We start from the raw sequence: 13,551 nt of genomic DNA on the forward strand, positions 1-13,551 counted from the left end.
TGTAGCGCTGCTTTGATTTGTGCGAGGCTTGATCCTCCTCTGATAACAAACCGAAGCCTCTCAGGAAGCCAGCCTGCAGCTGCTCCACCTCTCCGTGTGTCCTCCATCTCTCTAGCCTTCTTTCTTTTTTGCACTTACCAGCTTTTATGGAGGCAATCAATAACCTTGGACTTGTTTCCATGTTTAACTTGGTTTTAGAGGCCAGTGCAGCGAGCAGCAACACACTTGACTAAAATCAGGTTCATCACAAGGTCAGTTAAGACCCTTGCAGAGCTAAGCAACCCTTTAAAAGACCATCTTAACGCTTTATTACTTGAACACATTTGAATGAGAGCAGTCAGCCTTTTGGATCACAGAAAAGAACTGAAGTAAAGCTTCCGTTTGCAGCAGCTTTTAACAATCAGACCAATAAATAAAACAACATCTGCTGGTTTCTTGCTTTAACTGCAACACTTTGTTTTCCTTCTCGGGATGATTTAATCACGTAGAGCCAATTTTAAAATAAATTGAATAATAAACAATGCCTTAATGTGAGAAAGAAATGGAAGAAAAGTTCATTTAAATACTCTGCAAAGTAAAGTTTTTGACATTTCTGACTGTGTGACTGGTGAATTTAAACTCTAAGTTCACCAGCTGCTAAGTTTGACTGGAGTGCAAACTCCATGCAATATTGACTTTATCACAAATTCTTCAGAAAAGATTGATTTTTCCTGTTTCTTAGCATGGCTCCAGCGTACATCGGTAGTGTGAGGAGGAGTAAACGCAAACGAGGTCGTTATTATGCTGAAAGGGGCACAGTAAGGCAACTAAATATGGTTGAATTGACGTTCAGTTTAGTCCTCAGCTGACCGAGCGGACACGGCCTGGACTGGGCTGCCTGGAAAGTAATGGAAAAGAAAAGGCTCACGCTCATTTTTTATGCAAAAAAAAAACCAGAATGTTATGTTCTTTTATGGATTTAATGTGTCAATTCATAGAAGATAGACCTTCAAAACTGTAACCACATTCTCTGATTGCTGTATGAGTCAAACAGTGCAAAGTACATCAGCATCAAATCAACCCAATACTCGTGAGTATTTAAGATCCACTTTGATGAAATTCTGTTTTTTTTTGTGTGTTTTTGCATGTTCATGTAACATTTATGAAGAAAATTAGAATAAAATTGCAATGTTAAATATTTTGTCATTCATTTTTAATCCATCCATCTATCCATCTATCCATCCATCCATCTTCCTCCGCTTCATCCGGGACCGGGTCGCGGGGGCAGCAGTCTAAGCAAAGATGCCCAGACTTCCCTCTCCCCGGCCACTTCCTCCAGCTCCTCTGGGGGGACCCTGAGGCGTCCCCACGCCAGCCGAGAGACATAGTCTCTCCAGCGTGTCCTGGGACTTCCCCGGGGCCTCCGCCCATTGAGGACATGCCCGGAACACCTCACCAGGGAGGCGTCCAGGAGGCATCCAGACCAGATTCCCCAGCCATCTCAACTGGCTCCTCTCGATGCGGAGGAGAAGCGGCTCTACTCCGAGCTCTCTCCGGGTGACCGATCTTCTCACCCTGTCTCTAAGGGAGCGCCCAGCCACCCTCCGGAGAAAACTCATTTCAGCCGCTTGTAGTCGAGATCTCGTTCTTTCGGTCACGACCCAGAATGACCATAGGTGAGTACTGGAACGAAGATCGACCGGTAAATCGAGAGCTTTGCTTTCTGGCTCAGCTCTCTTTTCACCACAACGGATCCGTGCAAAATGGCGGACGAAGCTTCAATCCGCCTGTTGATCTCACGCTCCGATCTTCTCTCACTCGTAAACAAGACCCCAAGATATTTAAACTCCTCCACCTGAGGCAGGAGCACTCCACCCACCGAGAGAGGACAAACTACCTTTCTCTGGTCGAGAACCATGGCCTCAGATTTAGCAGTGCTGAATTTTTAATCAGGAGCAGATGAAAAAATGTTGCTTATAAGAGATTGTATTTTTGACATAGAAAATACGCTGGGTAGGCTATAAGCTCCCTTTTCCAACCTCTCAGCAACGGGAAGGGGAAAGGGGTCGGAGTTGCTCCTTTCAAACAGTCCTGCTCACAACTCAGATTCTAATGAAATGCACTCTGCAGAAACTTTGTCCTAGAAAACAACACAAGTTCTTTTTTTTTGTGGCTAAAAACAGCATCATAATCATATTTAACAGACCACTGGTAACTATTTTACAAAAGTATCAAAATATGGTTGCAGAGGGACTTTAAGTGTTCTTAAGGGTTGCATGTTTCTCTTGTTAACTGAAAATAAAAGAGCCGGTTACTTCAGTGTTTTATTTAAATCTTCCACATTTTTGCTTTGGATTCTTTCAGTTTCTGTGGGATATACTTAAAGTCCCACATGATGATTTTTTTTTATTAAAAAAAACATTCCCAGTAGTGTTTTAACAATTTGATTCTGACGTTTTTAACCAAAATCCCACAACCTAAATGTCTTAAAAGGCAATTTTTCATGTTGATCTGAAGCCTCTTCTCCTCTGAGGGGGCGTGGCTTATGAAGCTAGGCTGAGAAGCTCCGCCCCTGATCCCTCCATTTGATTATGTTAGTTCTATAGGGGCTCTCACACCGACTGCATGGGTGGAAATCAAGCGTCTGCTTTAAACTAAAAGTCAAACTCGCATTGAAGTTCGAAATTCTACTCTACGCACTTTAGCATAGACTTTTCATTGAAAGTGGACGGTGTGTGAGCACCTACAGTCTCGATAGCATAAATCTTCTCCACATCCATCAATCTGGGCAATGTCCAGCCGTATGGTTCTGATCCGGATGTCAGCTGGACGAGGAAGTGAAGATCTTCATGGACAGAACTTCCTCCAAAATCCTGATTCTTTCTCCTTCCAGTTCACCAAAGACTCTTTTAGCTAATTCTCCAATGTTTATTGACTGTGATCAATACATTCAATCATTGGTTTCTCAGAGTTCTTGATAAAATAATCAAAGCTAACATCAAAATGCTCTTTCATTGATTTACAATCCTTTCCAACTGCGGTCAAATGAGCCGCCGTTCACATTTCCGTGGTCACATCAAGAAGCTCCGTGGAGTCTGGTGGAGATTTTCCAGCGTTCTCAGTCCTGCTACCGGAAGTATTGGATGAAACTCACACCAAAAATCCAGTGATGCTGATTTGACCACAGAAATGTGAACGGCGGCTCATTTGACTGCAGTCAATGTGAAGATACCATCTTCTCTTCTCCAGAACCTGAACTAGACACTAGGAACAGATGAGGGTTTAGTGCATGTGCAGCAGAGCTGTTGATGGAAAGAAGATCATTCATTCAAACAGAGTCTGTCCAAGACAGTTTGACTGATTTAAAAGGAGAAATACTCAAAAATGCAAAATTGAAACAATTTTTTCTTGCATTTGTTCTCTTTCATCAGAAAAACGCCACACAGACATGTTAAAAACTCAAAAAACAGGATTTTCGAGAGGGGCTACAAATACAGTTATTATTCCAGAAAGCATGACAATGTTTTCACAGATTTTCTTTTTTTCTGGTTTTGCATTTGTCACTTCTTTTATCTGTCATAAAAATGACTCCTCAATGACCGACTGTCCAATCTGTCTGGGTTGGGGTGTAGGTCCCACACAGGAGTGGGCTCTCAGAGAAAAGATAGAGCCTTTACCTGCTGACCCTCACAGCAGCTGTGGAAACAAAATTGGATTCATTTGGTGCTTTAAGGGCAAACTAACTGTGACTGTAGTTTATTCTTTTCATTTTGGGAGGAAAAGAAAGTTTGTTTCTAGGAACTTATCCAAGAGCCCAGATGACTCTTTATATCCTTCCCTGCTATGAATGAGATTATTTACAGATATGTGGAGTGTAATGCATTACAAAAAATATTATAATTAAAATATATATATAATCTATTAACAGCACTGATTATTAAACTGTTACTACTTATAATGATTAAATAAAAAGAAGTTATTAATATAAACAAAAATCCACTTTGCAAACCCAACCGATGCACAAAGAACAATTTTATTTGAACAAGTAAATGAAGTTACATTTGTGATTTGTGGAACAATCATATTACTTGGAAATCTTGAGTCAAAATTGTACAGAAGAAAATCGTGTCGGGTTCCTTAGAAACATTCCTTTCCATTCCATAAAACTCCATATCTTACGGTCTGTGCTGAAGTGTGGTGCAATAAAAGAAAAAGGGTTGCAATCATTAGTCACCCTTCAAAAAAGAACAGTGTGGCATAAAAGCTGGATATCGTGATCACAGTAATCCACTGTTTATTAAATCTAAATTACTCACATTTACAGAGTTAGCAGATTTCCCTGCATCCCAGGTCTTATTCTAAGGTAAGACTCATTTATACTTTTATGTAAAACCTATTTTTTGAAAGCGACACCCGCGTAAAAAATATACTAGACTTTAAAATGTGTGTCTTTATTTTCTTCAATTTTTAAAAATATGAAGTAAAAAGTCTTTAGAACAAAAGTGTCAAAGTCATGGCCCGGGGGCCGGATCTGGCCCTCCAACAAATTCTATCCGGCCCTCCAGGTCATTTCATTTTATTGTTAGTAATGGCCCGATGTTATCTTGTGCTCATTTCTAACTTGTACAGTTTTGACAAAATATATTGTTAAGCAGAGTAAAATATTGAAAGCTATTTAAGATTTAAGTGGATTTGCTCTGGAATGATATTTCTGCCTGTTTTTATTCATAGTTATGTTAAAAAGTTATGTTTTTAAAGTTTTAAAAATGTAGTTTTAGTGTTTTCAATAATTGTTTATCCTGTTCTGCCCACGACCGACTGTTTTGGATTGTGGCCCCTTATGCAATTGAGTTTGACACCCCTGCGTCATGTGTCTAAACATGACTCCTAAAAGTAAAGCACACCTGATCCAGGTAATCAGAGGCAGAAAAGGCTGGATCAGTTTTTGCAGAGCAGGAGCTTATTAGGACTGCTGGTACCTGTCCGTTGCTTCTGGAGTCCCACAAGGCTTGCTTGTTGGACATCATTTCATTTAAATATTAAATGTCTCTTCATACTTTCACTATGGTTTAATTGTTTATGTAAAAAAAAAAAATAGAAGTCATATAATAGGTGACAAATTTGGGACAGTATCACCATATATCTGCCAGTTGTGGCCCATTTCTGATTGACTCCGGTCTCCAATAGCTGCCCGGTGTATCAGGTGGTCCTTGCAGCAAGATGCTGGCCTTTTAAGACCAGCAGAGGAATTTATTAAAATTTTGGTTAAAAAAAAAAAAAAAAAACTAAAACACTAAAACTGTTTTGACAAGTTGGTCGACCACATCTAAATGAATGTGATCAAGAATTTTCCCATCAGACCTTGATTCCTAAAGAAGTCTGAGCCTGCCTTTTCAGTTTGAGGTCAAATCAAAGTAAGGACCCACAAATAGGCCAATCCAGACCAGGGAGGGATTAAAAAAACATTTCCCCAAAGCTATAAATCAGTGAATACTTAACCAACTTAGATAGAATTATAGTATTAAGATAATATAAGTATTGCACTCTGTCTGTAAACAGCAGGATTTGGGGAAAATCTGAGAAACACAAACCTTTGATCATCTACTCTTCTTGTCTGAATCATTTCTAATCAAAAGTATTACAAAAATGATTTAAAATTAGCTAATAAACCTTCACTCAGTCTAATATCTTATTTGATTTTATGTCCCCAAATCGAGATACTTCATGTTACCAAGATCTATAAAGAATTCTGCTTGTTTTTGACTCTTCTGTGAGAGATGGCGTGATTCATAATTGGAGTCTCTTTAGATCCATTGAAAATGAAATAAGGTAATTCTTTCATGAGGTCCCTGATGCTCACCTGAGGTCTTCCTTCCAGAAAACCTTGCAGGTTCCCTCTAGGCCTTTGACTTATGAGAGACTGGATTAAAGCTGGCATAAACAAACCTCCGGAGTGTTCCAGTCACACAGACTGGCTGTGTCACAGCAGCTGAGTGGACACAGCTGAGGTTTGGGGACAGGAGAGGCAGCTACCATTAAAGGTGATGTATATGTGTTTAAAGGAGGATTAACAGGGCAGATGTTGGAGGCAGCATTTATCTTGAAGCGCGGCCGGACAAATACAGATATCACATGAAAAACACAACCGCAAAGAGGATCAAGAGTGAACGTTTACGAACTGCTCTTCCACTGTTTTTGGATCCATACATGTTAACAGCAAGCTTTTGAGTTTAAGCATTTATCACACACATGTTGAGGAGCTCTCCAATGATCTGTTTGTCACTGTCGGGCAGAAAATAGTGCCCAGACTGAGTAGATTTGACCCTGTTGCAAAAATCAAGTGGGTGACATGTTCTGGTACAATTTGTAAAAAAGGAGTTTTTTTTTTTTTTCCTGAAATAAAATTAAACAACTCTCATATGACATCTGAATAAAAAGTAGGCTGTGCCCCTCACAGAAACACAGTGACGGACACCTGGTCTGAGCTGGAAATCAAACATCCACAGCCGTCCATACAGAATGCTCTAGAATTCTCCATCTTTGAACAGTTTAAAACATCTTCAGTCCTCGTCTGCAGAATTTCTATTTCTTAACACAGAAAGGTTGAAAAGAAAAATTCGAGTAAAAAATAAAACTCCACCACAGAGTCTTGTCTGTTAGGAAAAAAAACAGCTTTAGCGACTTTTTAGTATGAGAAAACGGAGGACTTGATGTACCAGCACAGAATCTGCACATTAAGACTTGTGAGAGATTTGTTTGTGAGGAAATGTTTTTTTCCATCATGAACACACTCATCCACCAGGGAACATGCTGCGAGTAAATGTGGGGTACCACTGGGCTTCAGATATGTGAGCCGCAGAGGCACAGTCACTGTGGCATCTGTACTTATGATCCCACACTTGTTGCTCATCTTTTTCACACCTCATTGGACAAAAATGTTTGTAGAAATGCAGAAAAACAAAGTAGTTTGCCTGACAGTTTCAGATCTGAACAAAATATAGATGTGCTCATGAATCTGTCTATTACAGTATTTCTAGCCATGCTCTTGAACTCTAAAAACATATTGTTTCCTAAATGAATTAGTGCTGCCATGCAATTAATGTTTTAAAAATTCACTAACCATGACCTGTATTAATCTTTTGTTAATCTAAAATCATGATTGTGTCATAAACAGGTAAACGGCTAAATCCAAGTGCAGCAGGTTTGTTTGGCACAGACAGGAAAACAGGCTTGAAGCTAAAAATCCACAAAGCTAAAATCAGGCTCAGGCAGGCAGAGGTCAAACTGGAGCATAGGGGATCAGAGAACAATCAAGAGTGGTTAGGGTCCGGGCGAGGGTCAGGGCAAGCACCTAACAATCAGAGTTGAAAACAAAGCGGGGTCAGATGAGCAGAAGATCAGGTCAGAATGAGAACACTCGTGATGCAGGCAGAGTGGCACAAACAAGACTTCGCACTGAGCAGAGCGTAGTGCTCTGACTAAATACTGCTGGGAGTAATTGCAGATGGAAAACAGTTGTGGGGCTTCTGGGAGTGACAGAAGGGGGTGATGGGAAATGTAGTGTGGAGACCTGGGAAGTTTTAAAACTCAGGTGATGGATCCCACTGACGCCCAGAGGGGGAGACACAAGACCGATTCATGACAAATTGCTAACCCTAACTCTAGCCTTCCATTTTTTAACAGCAAAAGATCAGAATATAACAAAATTAAGTAAAAATTAAGAAAAAAAATCAAGTCCAGAGTGTTCTAATTTAACACTTAAAAAACTGTAAAAACAACTCTGTGAGTAAGTTTTAAAATATCGAATAACTTTCACTGAAGAATTTTGCAATGGCTAGCCTCTTTGCTGCTAGCATGAGCCGTTATTTCAGCCATAACTGGGTGCTTTGCGGTTTATTGTAAACTAAACTCAAAAGGCACATCATCCCAATTCTATGTCTTGGGTCGTCGGGGAGTTTTTGAAACAAGTTTCCCACCAGTAATACAAACTACTCTCCCGTGCTTCTCCATTTTACCTCTCTCTGCAACTACCTGTTTCTCCTTAGCTTGTTTTCACGGGACATCAGCTGATCGATGCATGGCTGCATGGCGGCCGAGGTGAAACGTGATTTCTCCCCCCCCCTCCCTACACACACACACTGATATAACTGGACGCAAAAAAAAAACTGTAGCGGCCTGGAATATGCTAAAATAAGTGTTTATTTAATTTTCAAGAATTAAATAAAAACTTAAAAAAATGTATTTGGACACTAATACTTAACTTTTTCAATGGAAGGCAGCCACACTAACCACTGTACTAACATTTGATATGAGTATCCCTGCATGGTAGATGTTTTGTCAGACACCTCCAGTGTTTAAAGGGTTTAGAAAACAAAGAAACAAACAAACAAACAAACAAAAAAGCCTAGATCGCCATTTAAATTCTTCTTTTCTGACCAAAAACAAGAATGTTTTTCAACCGGGGGAGGGTGGGGGGTGTGTCTCCAAGCAGTTGAATATAAAACGGCCAAAACCTCTGTTTTGACTTTTGAGAAGCACTGGCAGACAATACCGTGCACTAGGCAAAATTATTAATTATATCAAACTTTTGAGTAATTTTATTCATGGTTTTAATTATCAGCTTTTTAAAAACATTTTTTTATACAAAATGAGTGGTATGTTAAACTGTGAAAACATTTTTTTAAACATCTTTTTAAAAATTGCAATTTGGCACCCCCTCCAACAGATGCCACCTTAGGCAGCCGCCTAGGTCACCTACGCTGAGGGCCGGCCCTGGATGGTCACAACAGAATGCAGTTACTGCTCAACAAGTAAAAGCATAAAAATTGATTTTATTTTAAAGTAACTTGCGTGCAGAAACAGCAACGCTATAGTTTCAAAATGTGATCTATGAGATTAAAAAAAAACATTCTAATTTGTCTGTAATACATTAGTCACAATTACCACAATCATTTATTTTCTATTTTGTCCCCTCCTTTACCTGAAATGCACTTTTTATTTTTATTTTTTTCCCTCAGGGTTGGAGATCTTGAACCTCAACAGCTTTTTTTCCAGATCATTTTGATGTAAATCTGATCTCTCAGAGTTTAGATTAATTTCTTCAGCTCTCAAATGTTTTGTGAATTCACACATTTTCTCCTGTTTCAGTCGTCCTGAGCAAATGTTGATGTAGTTGTCAGCAAGCAGGAACAATAATCTACATGAGGTAGTGATCGAACCCTTTTTGAATCTGTAGAATAAGCCACTTCTTTTATACTTGTGTAGGATTTAGTCAAAAATTGAATTGCTTGTCTTTTAAATATACATTTTGTGACCTTGAATATTTGTAGATTTGTAGTTTTCTAAAGATGTGTGTCTGCAGCTTCCCTGGAAAAACTGTCTGCTTTGAGTTATGTTTATTTCTCTACATTTTCCTCTTCAGATGCTCACCTCACCCACACAGACCGCATGATTTTTTCTTTTTTTTTTTGCAGAACTGCTTGTCTGGAACATGCAGGCCCGTAGAATCATTAGCAATTGCTTGTTGTCTTCAGAGCAGTGGCAGTAATGTGGGTGGCTAATTATTTTCTCTCTCTCTTTAGTGTAATTTGATGGTGTGTCTGAAAGCAGCTGAAAGGAAAAGTTGTCATAATTCCATCAAAAATGTTGTTATTCTGCACACATAGCATGCAGACACAAGGTTGGCATTTTCTAATTAAACGTTTCCTTAAGCTGTGTACATCTTCCTGGGAAGTCTGCAAGACGCAGACGCCCTCGCTTCCAAGATGAAAGAACTCATTATTTTTCTCACCCACTATCGTCCCCATGTTTCTCCCCCTTTTAATCCAGATAACAGAACTGTTCCATTTAATCAGTGCTGGCTGCTGGAGTACAGCAGAGACGCTGCGGTCAAGAAAATGCACCTCAACAAGTAAGCATGAAATTCAATTCTGACCCCCCCATCCCCCCCACCACATCCTATGCCACCCCAAAACAAACAAGCACAGAGAGCAGTGAGGCATTCATCATTGCTGTTTCTGCTTTGACAACTGGCTCTGTTTTAGTATTACAATCATAAGCCATGAATTGGATAAGGGCAGCAGGAGAGGCTGACAAATGGAAACGCAATGGATTTGGTTTTCTAGCAAAAAAAAGGAGGAAAAAAGGTTTTCCTGTTCAGTCGCAAACGATAGCAGAGTTCAGAAACTGCAAGCAGTGTTAGACTGTATTCTAATCCTCTACTCGCACTTTAGCGCCGCACTTTCAATGGAACCTGTGGGCATTGTGCGAACGCCTTGATATGGAAATGCCTTCAGATGGAAAAGAAAAAAAAGCGAGCGGTATTTGTAACTTTTCCTGCCTTGTTTGTTTTATTCTCAGACTAGAAGCAGAAGAAGAAAACAAACACAGCAGAGAACAAAGCAGGGGTCAAAAAGTCAAAAAAGAAAATCTACAGTTTGTAAAGTTTTTTTTTCCAAAATCAATGTTACAGTTCATCATACAGTTCAACAGTACATCATAAACTGTAGTAAATACTATGAAGCACTCTTTCAATAAAGTGATGTAAATTTGGCTGCAGCACCAGTTGTTAATCCAGGGTACTGAAGAGGAGAGTCCGTCCGATAGTCGAACCTCAGATTCAAGAACAACAGTGCGGTTTCCATCCTGGTCGTGGAACAGTGGACCAGCTCTACACCCTCTCCAGGGTGCTGGAGGGTTCGTGGGAGTTCGCTCATCCAGTCCATATGTGTTTTGTGGATTTGGAGAAGGCGTTCAACCGCATTCCCCGTGGTGTCCTGTGGAGGGTGCTCTGGGAGTACGGGGTACAAGGAGCCTTACTCAGGGCTGTCCGGTCACTGTACGACCGGAGCAGGAGCTTGGTTCGCATGGCCGGCAGTAAGTCAGACCTGTTTCTGGTGCATGTTGGACTCCGGCAGGGCTGCCCTTTATCACCGGTTCTGTTCATAGTCTTCATGGACAGAATTTCTAGGCGCAGCCAGGGGCCGGAGGGGGTCTGGTTTGGGGACCAAAGGATTTCCTCTCTGCTCTTTGCAGATGATGTTGTTCTGCTGACTCCATGGATCCAGGACCTCCAGCATGTATTGGAGCGGTTTGCAGCCGAGTGTGAAGCGGCTGGGATGAGGGTCAGCACCGCTAACTCTGAGGTCATGGTTCTGGACCGGAGAAAGGTAGTTTGCCCTCTCTCAGTGGGTGGAGTGCTCCTGCCTCAGGTGGAGGAGTCTAAATATCTTGGGGTCTTGTTCACAAGTGAGGGAAGATTGGAGCGAGAGACCGAGAGGCGGATTTTAGCAGCGTCTTCATTTTAGTGGTTACTGCACCGGTCCGTTGTGGTGAAAAAAAGAGAAAACAACACTCTCAATTTACAGGTCGATCGGGAGTCAAATTATAGCTTAAAAAATGCATGAATTGTTAAGAAATCAGGAGGACAACCCAAAACAGAGCAAACAGGTCACAATTAAAGTGTTTATTAGGGAGGTAGAATTAACCAGTGGGCCGCCAGATGCACAGGTGAGCCTGAAAGTCAGATAAGCAGAGTTATTTAGAGATCCTGGTTCCACGCTTGGGGTGATGGTGATCTCTTACGTAGAACTCCAGAAGCAGACGTGAGAGAAGAGTCTTTGAAGCGTCCGAGTGCAGGGCGGATGGTGTCAGGAATGATGGAAGATTTCCCCCCACTGCTGCTGTGTACCGGATGAGAATCCACCGGAGGGTGAAGACCAGTGTTGGAGCAGCTTTACTCCGTGTTGAGATGAGGGGTCTGGAAACGTCACGCCTCTTCAGGATGGAAACAGAGGAGGAAAAACCAGGGCAGAAAAACTCCAGAAAGGGGACAGGCTTAAACTCGTTACCAGGCCAGAAAAGGGTCAAAAACATGAAAAGACTAGAGGTGCAAGGATTATTACTAGCTGGAACGTGACTGATTCAACGAACTGGCAGGGTGGAAGTGGAACTGAGGACCTTAAATAGAGTGAACACCAGCTGTAGCACAATGAGAGCTTAATCAGCACAGGTGAGTGAGATTAGAGTGGAGGAAGGAAGGGAGGGGTGAAGGAGCAGAGCAGAACCATGACATGAATTACATAAAATAAATATACTTTTTAAAATAAAACTCGAATGTAATTTTTTCAGACATGTTTTTTTTTTTAATGATTACCTTTTCTGTGTGGGTTTTCAGTGTATGTATGATTTTGTCATTGTTTCTTCATACTCATTAATTATATCACCTTCATAAGTGCTTTTAATTTGTGTATGGTTTGACAATTATTAATATCTTCCCTACAATTCTTTAATGATTGCGTCCACCTTGTGGAGTTTAATGTTTGTTCCAACAGGTGATTTGATGAATATTTTTGTTCCTCTCAGAGTATATTTTATAAAATTTCAATCAGAAGACCTGAAAACGAGCTCGGGGAACTCTGCAAATGTTCGAGGCACCACATGCTATTACTGAGGCATCTGATTGGTCAGTTTTTAACTTGAATAACCTTCAATAAAGAATAAAAAATATCTTTTAAAAAAGAATGTGTTAAGAAGGGAGAACTGAAGGCAACTGAGGAAAGTGACACATGGACGATAGTATCTGATCTGAACCAGAACAGTGTTCTAGAGTTGGACTTAAAACATGTTGTTTTAGAAAAAAATAAATTGATTGCTCATCTAGAAAATATTGGGAATTCTCATCGACCACTTCAAACAAGTATGAAATTTACCTATATATATTAAAAAAAAGCCTTTTCTGTCACTAGATCATGAGGCTATCTTCTAAAGACCTGATCAGCACAAACTTGGCAACTTTGAGCCATTGCCAAGACCCACATCTATGCACTGGGTTGTTGCTAAACTTTGTATATGTTTGTTTGTTTGTGTATTATAATTTCATATTTCTCAGAAATTTAGATGAAACTTTTAAAAGTGCAAAAACAAGATTCATAAACATGTGTACCAAGTCTTTGCATTTTCAGTTTTTAAAGCTTCAATCTTAACTGTGGTAAATTTGAAACATGGATCAATATGACCTTCACATTCTCTCCTCTGTCAGCACCACTGTTTAAATATTAGTAAATCTGTCATGCGCATGTACAGAGAAATGAGGCGTTTATCCACTCTGTTGGGGTCATTTTCACCCCCACATTTCCTCCATCAGTCACTGTCATGTTGCATTGTGTGTTTGAGTAGCGTTAAGTTATAATGGCATGAAATAAACAACGTGCCAAACTAATTTAGGACAGGAGGGAGAGTCTTCCTGAACATATAAATGCAGTGAATACAAATGAACTGTAGTAATTCTGGGAGTGTGCAAAAAACAACCCATTAAATAAAAGGTACTCAAAGAATGACCTAGATTCTAAAAATGAGATGTTCGTTAAACAAAAAACTGTACAATTTAACCAAACAAATTTTAATGGATGGGTAGGTTCTAAAAAGGTCATTGTTAAGCTGTGCTTTCCAGTCTGTGCATAAGACTTTTATTGTAGTGAACACACTTTTAAGCTGTTCACTATGTCAGGAGTAAAGTTATAGTAGGCAGCCGTTTCTAAGGGTGCTTTTAGTATTCAGATTTGTTATTCTGAA

The 13,551-nt window shown here is 40.2% G+C and overlaps 1 long non-coding RNA gene across 1 annotated transcript; it reads right to left on the bottom strand.

Moving 5' to 3' along the window:
- Positions 1–11,428: 11,428 nt before the first annotated feature.
- LOC118598042 lies at positions 11,429–12,398 on the bottom strand. Its single transcript, XR_004947093.1, has 2 exons — positions 11,563–12,398; positions 11,429–11,493 (listed from the first exon to the last, which is right to left on the bottom strand). It is a non-coding gene; the product is annotated as an uncharacterized LOC118598042 (long non-coding RNA).
- Between the last annotated feature and the right edge of the window lie 1,153 nt (positions 12,399–13,551).

This window comes from Oryzias melastigma, linkage group LG22, assembly GCF_002922805.2.
Source record: "Oryzias melastigma strain HK-1 linkage group LG22, ASM292280v2, whole genome shotgun sequence".
In the NCBI taxonomy this organism is placed as follows: Eukaryota; Metazoa; Chordata; class Actinopteri; order Beloniformes; family Adrianichthyidae; genus Oryzias; species Oryzias melastigma.